The following is an 8,220-nucleotide window of genomic DNA, read 5'->3' as shown; positions in this document are numbered from 1 at the left end:
TTTTCCACTGAGGAGACTCAATCCTAAAAAAGAAATATTATTGATTAAGGAAGTGCTATTTGCAGAAACAAATTCTGTTGGAAAAAGTTCTAATACGTCATTTTCAGGATGATTATACAGTCATGTATATCGCGTGTGCGCCCCCCCCCTTTCAAAACTTATGTGCTACAAACTTAAGGTTAAGTTTCTTCGTGTAATTAGCCCATTTTAAGATATCCAACAATTAAAACATACAAAATATTAGCATTAAGATTAATTTTATTTATTTTAAGGACAGCACATGTCTCTGGACTGTGATGTTCAGTAAAAATTATATATGAATTGTGTTAATTTATCTAAGGATATGAATTAATTACGCTGAGGTTCTATGTGTATCAAACATTTATTTTTTCCCCATTGATTGTTTTAACTGATCATGACAGTATATGAGAAATCTCTATTTTTAAAAAAAATATTTTTGACGACACAAATGGAATCATGATCAATGTATTCAAGAAACATTATTGTACGGTATGTGTTTTAACAAGTAAAGGTTTTGAACTACTTGTTACATGTTTCCGGTGAAAATCTGAAATGCTTTAGAAAATGTTCAAAACATTACAGTTATGTGAACGGGTTGGTGGTGTATTGATCTTGACTTACTTTGATCCAATCTCTTATAATACTTAGGAGCGGCAGATCAAGAATTTTCTGAAACAAGTAACTACTGTAACAGTACTTCATATGGCATTAAAAATGAACGGTTTAATTTTTTTTCATGTGTTCTTTAGATAACATTTCACTCATATTGGGACGCTATTATTTACCTATTAAAAGCTGCGTATTTCGACCTGTACGCTGCACTTACATGTGCATGTGTATGTCCATAAATCAGTGGCAGGACCTTCCGTGTTCAACTTTTGACATGTATACTCGGCGGCCTTTTTTTTTTTTACTTATGAGAAATCTTTCGATCTGTACTCTGCACAAAGAGCAGAGAGCGATCTTTTTCGTGACTCTGCACTATTTGATCACCGAGGAATCTTTTTTGTGCTAGCACCTACTTTGACAGAAGACCGCGGTTTATACAGTCCCATCCGAAGGACCGATCTCCATGTCCAACATCACCGCACTGTATGTATGGATTAAATATGAATAGTATTATTATTTTTTTAAATTGGTTTTATAATAAGAAACTGATTTATTACGTCCTTTTTAGACCTACTAGTCATCAATTGAAATAATACACGTAAGTCCTTAGGAACTAAGGAACAGGATGAATGGGAGTGTGTGTGTGTGTGTGTGGGGGGGGGGGGCAGGTTGAATCTTCTTACAGAAAGAGTAATTAAAGTTTTTTTTTTCATTTATATAATTACTTTAAAAATAATTTTTATGACAAAATGTACACTATGCTTGCCTTGCTGTCACTCAAGCTACAAATTCCAAATAACTAACTAAAGGGTAAAAAAAAATTATAAAGAATAAATTATAAAATTAAATTAATTTCTTTAATTTATTTAATCCCTCCATTCCCAGTCTCTTTTAAATTTTACATCTCATGAACTTAGAAAATAATCTCAGTAATTATCAGCAATTCTCAGTACCAACAGTAACTCTCAGCAAATATCAGTAATTATCAGAACCCACAGTAAAAACGACAGTAAATATCAGTAATTATCAGAACCAACAGCAATTATCAGTAACAACAGTAAAAATATCAGCAAATATCAGAAATTCTCAGTACCAACAGTATAATATCAGTAAATATCAGAAATTATCAGTAAAAAGTGGCACTATCAGTAATTTTTAAGGCCAGTAGTGGTAGGGTGGGACTACAATGAGAGATCAGAGTTTTACACAGGAATACATGGGGAAAAAAATCTTTGAAATTGTTCTAAGAAAAGCAAAGGCATGATCAATAATATTGATATGGAAGCATCCTAAAAATTTAAGTTTGCCCCCCCCCCCCCCGTTCAATATAGAAATGATTTCTGCTTCTTCCTAGCCAATGTGCTCAGATGAGCAATGTGGCCAATGGGCGTCTTGATTATATACAAACCCCCATACACTTGTCCGAGAGGTTTTTTTCTATACTGTTACTTTGAAAGAAGTTATTTTTCAAAAAAGTCAACCATATCTACTCTAGAGGATTGGAGAAAACTTGATTAAAAGTCACTTGACAATACACAACTGATTATAAAATAAGTATTATATATATATATATATATACATGTATATATATATATATATATATATATATATATATATATATATATATATATATATATATATATATATATATATATATATATATATATATATATATATATATATATATCGTACGTGTACTATATGTTAGAGAGTGTTGCATTGCAACAATGTTACCTTTCTTGCCTGTCTACACTGTTACCTTTATAAAATCTTTAATCTTTAAAATGGTTTTTGACTGCGGTTGATGGACAGTATAAATATCTCTTTAATAGCAAACAAATTTTACAATAACCTATTATAGTGTCGATAAAGTATAAAATGAGATTAAGAAAGAAAACATCTATACTGTTACTGTCTACTACTGTTACGTAATTAATAGCAGTACAGATAAAGTCTAGTTACAGACTACAATCATTAAAAAAAGGATGAAAAAATCAAGAGTGTTATATGTATATTTTATACATATAAACAAGTATCAAATGAGAATGTTTAACTCAGTTACCTTCATTATGTTTCCGAATAATTCTCCCTGTGCTGAAGAGGAGGCAAATGATAAAGATTCAAATATCCTTTTTTTAATTTCTTTTTCAAAACACCCCCCCCCCAAAAAAAAAAAATACCATATTGGAATTTGATCTACTGTGTATGTAAACACAGCAGTAGTAACGTATTTTCCTAAAGAATATAATTAATTTTTCACATCTTTTTAAAATCTATTTAAAGGAGCTTGGACACAGATTTGAAGTTAATACTTTCTTAAGGACCCTCTCTACACCATTGCAAAATGCTTTTTGGGCATTAAGAAAATTATATTGAATAAAGGTGTAAATTTTGATCTTATCTTTTTAATTTTCAATATATGGTACGTGGCATTTACCCCCAGGAAAAATGTTAAAACACAACACAGTATCAAGAACAGAAATTACTGTTGTTTTCTTCCATGGAGAAAATAAATGTAAATAACATGTTCAGTTAATTTATCTTGGCCTTCTGAAATGTTAAGAATACTTGAATTGATTACAAATTGGGTAATATACTGTTAATTTCCATTTATTGGAATTTGAGCTAAGGGAAAATCACTCTAACTGCATAAAAATACAATAGAATCAGAACTCTTTAGTGTGCAGTGTAGAGAGGGTTCTTAAATTTTCAGTATAATATCATGACTTATATGTTGATAGTGCATTTTACACCGAAATATAATAACAGCATATTAATATGGAAATTATCAAAACTACGTATTTTGGAACACGTTTGATTGACGCATTCCCATGCACTTCCAAGAAGTAAACTTTATCCATAATACTTACAGACTGTAAGAAAAGTAGAAATTCTGTTGTGTATGAATGAAGAATATGAAGAATATTATTTAGAAAATTCAGAGTGAAAATGTGAGAAAGCAAAACCAACTCACCAGTATTGTCAGCCCATGCATAGTAATGTGTGCAGAGTAAACAAAAACGCACCAGACAATACGTAAACATAAACAATAACAGAGCTCGTTCCCTGTTTACAATCACAATTGTTTGACGTGCTGTTCTTCATATCGCATGTTATGAAGAGAGTTGTTGTCATTTAATGCTAATTTCCATGTAAATTCAATAAACTGGTTATTTTTTAATAAAAATAGAAATTTAAATTGCAAACAATGCAAATTTGCCCAGGTCCCTTTAAATCTAGATTAATTTCTCTGTCCTTTTCAGGTCAAGATCGGCACTTGGTAGACGCATATCTTGATGTCTGCTAAGTAGTGTTTAAAAGGTCAAAATATCTGTACTCCAAGAAGAAAGGTAAATTAATTACTTTGTCCACAATTTATCTTTTTATAAGCTAGAATATTTACCGCAATTTTCTTGCTGAAAAAATATACATAAATTCTCATGAAAGAAGATGGGCGAACCCCCCCTCCCCCCCCCCCCTCACACACACACTTCTCTATAGTACTAGCGTTCTAGTGTTTAATGTCACTTCTGTATTCCTTTTTTCCGTTTCTGAAGTGGTCAAACCATACGAAAACAAAACATCACGCGAACGCGTTTGACGACGTCATTTGCAGCAAACTCAATTACAACAACACTTTAAAAATTACGACACCAATCGACACCAAACAAAATTTCGACTTATTATTAAGATTTTGTTTCTGGTGTCACTGATATAAATTTGAGTTTTACGTACTACATGTACATTTTACAAGAGAAACAAATGCAATTGTAATGGTTACATACGGAAATCATTCGAGATTTTATCCCTGGTTAGTATTTGTTGAACGTTAACAAAGTTATAAACGTTGTCTACGACTTTTTTGGACAACCCTCATATATATACTTCATGTCAAAAAGTTTTTAATTAGTGTTTATTTTTTCCTGGTCCAGTGGTTGATAAGAAGATTTGTAAAGATTTTCCTTACATATTTCAATATAAATCTCCTGTTGTGGCAGGTCCGTAAGAAGCAATTTCAGTTTGAGGGGCACACCCACACAACCATACATTTTCAGTTTGGGGGCACTATCAACAATCAAATATTCTTTGACAAGGCCACCCCTCAAAAAGAGGCTTTTGGGCAACATCACTCACCTGAGCACACTGGCTAAGAAGAAGCAGAAATCAGTTCTGTATATTGAAAAGTTTTAAAGGGGATGGGGGAATTGAAGTTACACTACCTCAGGATGCTTCTATATCAATATTAGTAATTATGGCTTTGCTGTTCTTAAATAAAAGAACTTTAAAGATTTTTTCCTATGTATTCCCATGTAAAACCCTGATTGTTCATTCTGGCCCCACCCTACCCATCCTAAAGAATGAATCTTCATAACACTGCTTTCTAGCCCCTTTTTAAATGCAGAATTTTACCTTTTCAAATCAGAACATTGTTATATTATAGCTAAAGTCTTCAAGAATAGTCTGCATAGATACCCATAAAAGATTTTTTGGGGAAAGAGACTTTCCATATATACATTATATCGATTAAATAAAATCGTATACTTCACTGTAAAATCCCGGTTTCGCCATTACAGCTTTGTAGGTCATTGTATTATTTGAATGAGAAGGCGGAGCGTCTATCAAGCGTGCGATTAGTATGAATACATTAGCGTGTGTTCGAGGTGTACTAAGTTTTATGATTAACTGACACCTAAAAAGCCTTTTTTCATGCTAGAGACCGACAAAATATAAGCATACATTTTTAATTTGGCTGGCTTAATTTTGATTTTTTTCTGCTTAACTTACGAGTCGTATTTGAAATGATTTACTAGAATTTCGTTAAATTCTTTATACATCAAATACACAGTGGAATTTGGAGACAACGTATAACGAAAAATATACTATTTTTCATATTTTAAAGAAACTTTTTTTTTGAAAAAGAGATAATTAAGCCATTCAAGCTTATTACATAATTAGAAATTTTTCATACATATATATAATTTTGCAAAATCCTAGTGCTACAACAAATACACGTAGGCGGTTGAATTATGATATAAAACTACACTCGGTGTATAAAAAATAAATGGTCAAGAAAGTGAAAATTTAACTGTTAATTAAACGTCAGTTTAAATTCAGTATCATCGCTGGTGGATAAAGAAACATCAGTGTCAGTGTACTTTGTACAGTCCAAATTGCATTGTTTCAAAAATCCTGTTTATTCATGCCAGACAAGTTAATATGATCTTCCTCATTTAGGAATTCATTAATTGTCGAAATCCACTCCTGTACTTTTTGATAGTAAGATAAATAATAAATCACTCCGAGGTATTTTCAACGCCCTTTTTCATTCATTTCATTTTTTTACTAATATCTACGTTGATCTGACATGTGAAAGGGCCATACAAATGCATGTTCTTGCTTTTAAACATTATGATTTAAAAATACCTGCGAACATGGACCCCTTTTTTTACATGATCTGCAAAAAAAAAAAAAACAAAAAAAACAAAAAAAAAAAAACAAAAACAAAAAAAAACAAAAAAACAAAAAAAAATTGTGAAATTTTGTGCCGATGTAAAAAGTTATAGCATTTGCTTCAGAAGAAAGCCGTAGCTTCCCTCTATTCAAATTAGGGGTGCTTTTTGTGCAAATGTATTCATCCAGTGACTTTTCATCCGATACACAGGTTTTTTTGAGCGCTCCGTACTTCAGTTTCTTTCCCTGAAGGTTTCTTCTATTGGAAGTATGCATTTGTGCACTTGTAACAAGCAATTTATTTTTCTAACGATATGATGAATTGGTGTTTTTCAAATAACGGACTATAAAATTAATGACAGTTTTAACTGAAAAAAATCTTTCATATCTTCCAAGTCAATGAACGGAGCACTGATATATATTTAGGGACAAGGGCAAATGTATAATATGTACCCACAGTAATTTAAATTTTAAAATTCTGTATTAATGAGACACAAGCAGTAAGTGCGAGCTATATGTTACAGGCCTTCAAAATAAATTGATAGATACCGAAAAAAATCAAACAAAATCGACTGAAAATCTTAACACATCTTAATCATAAAATGTTTTCTCCCAGAATTTTAATTACCCATTTAAAAAATGATTTGACCATCGATAGCTCGCAGACACAATGTCGCATAGGTGTGCTCAAAGCGTGGAAGTGAATAGATTTGAGCCACGTGTTCAGTGCTTTGTTATTCATGAGGTCAAAGACGGGTTGAAATTTGTAAGCAAGGTGCCTTTACTATGGAGACAAGCACCCGTGATTTTGCACCTTTTTGGAAAATAGCAAATGAGCGCAAGACTGTTTCAATTTCTTTCATGAATGTTAATGACTAGTATAACTCTTTACATTGACCATATTTACGACAACTTGAAACATCCATGCGCTCATATATAAAATGGGTTTGCAAAATGGGGGTGTGGCCTAAAGTCTATGAGAAATCGATGTAAACAACATACCCCTGATATATTAATCAAATAAATACCTAATTACAGTGCAAGGAAGTAAAAATTGAAATTGAAATTAATAAACTACAATGTTTGATGGAAAGATTGAGGCAAAAATATGTAGAAAATCTTTAATTCAATTTTTTGTAAATTGTCGGGGGGCCAGATTTGGACGTTTAAACGATTCATCCTTTGAACAGATTTGAATTTACACTACCTGTGGATGCTCCTATAATAATATGTCTAATCATGGCTTTGCTGTTCTTGAGCAGCAGATTTTTTCAAGATGATTCCGATATATTCTTAGGCAAAACTTTGACCCTCTGTTGTGCCCTAACCCCTTGGGGTCATGATTTGAACAAACTTGATTCTACAATACCTAAGGTTGCTTCTGTATATATATATGACTAATAATGGCTTAGTTGGTCTTGAGAAGATTTCAAAGATATTTCCTATGTAACTTGTATGATCAGGTTCTTAAAAGAGATATATTGGTTTTCTTTTTTACTCTGTCTGAGTTTATGATTGGACAGCTATGTTAGAGGTTATGACACATAGTACTTAAATTTCTCTTTCATCTAGAGATGGGAACTGGGCAAGGTACTACTTGCACTGAGTTTCTCCCCTAGGTTCCCATTGATAGATAAGAATCAGTTGTCTCAATTTTCTTCAGATTTACTACACCCAGATCTTAATTAAGTACTTAACAAAGATTGCATTGAAGTCTATGGAGCATTTTTTTAAAAAAATAAAAATTCAAATAATAAGAATATCAATGAATACTGTAGAGAAAAAATGAACTCAAACACATTAAAAATAGAATGACAATTGAAAATGATTTTTTTATACCAGGTAAGATTTTTAAAATTGATTGTTTTATTAATTAAAAACAGATGGAAACAACTCTTACCAGAAATTCAAGGTCATGAATTAGGACACATCCCACCCTTATATGCTAATGGACTTTTGCGAGAAGCACTGACTTTTACAGTCGACGGCTTACTTTGACATTTAAAGATGCCTTATGTATGGGGGTGCGGAATTGACAATAGACAAGAAAGCCTTAATAGTGGTTATAGGTATGGTGTTAGGGGCACTAATATGATTTACCGGTATGCAATCAACGCAAGAAATAATGGGAGACAGAAT

The sequence above is a fragment of the Saccostrea echinata genome, unplaced genomic scaffold (assembly GCF_033153115.1).
Source record: "Saccostrea echinata isolate AGI-Se365-2 ecotype Australia unplaced genomic scaffold, CSIRO_AGI_Sech_v1 ptg000054l, whole genome shotgun sequence".
Taxonomy (NCBI): domain Eukaryota; kingdom Metazoa; phylum Mollusca; class Bivalvia; order Ostreida; family Ostreidae; genus Saccostrea; species Saccostrea echinata.
The sequence above is the reverse complement of the archived record's forward strand: the minus strand, read 5'-3'. Positions refer to the sequence as shown.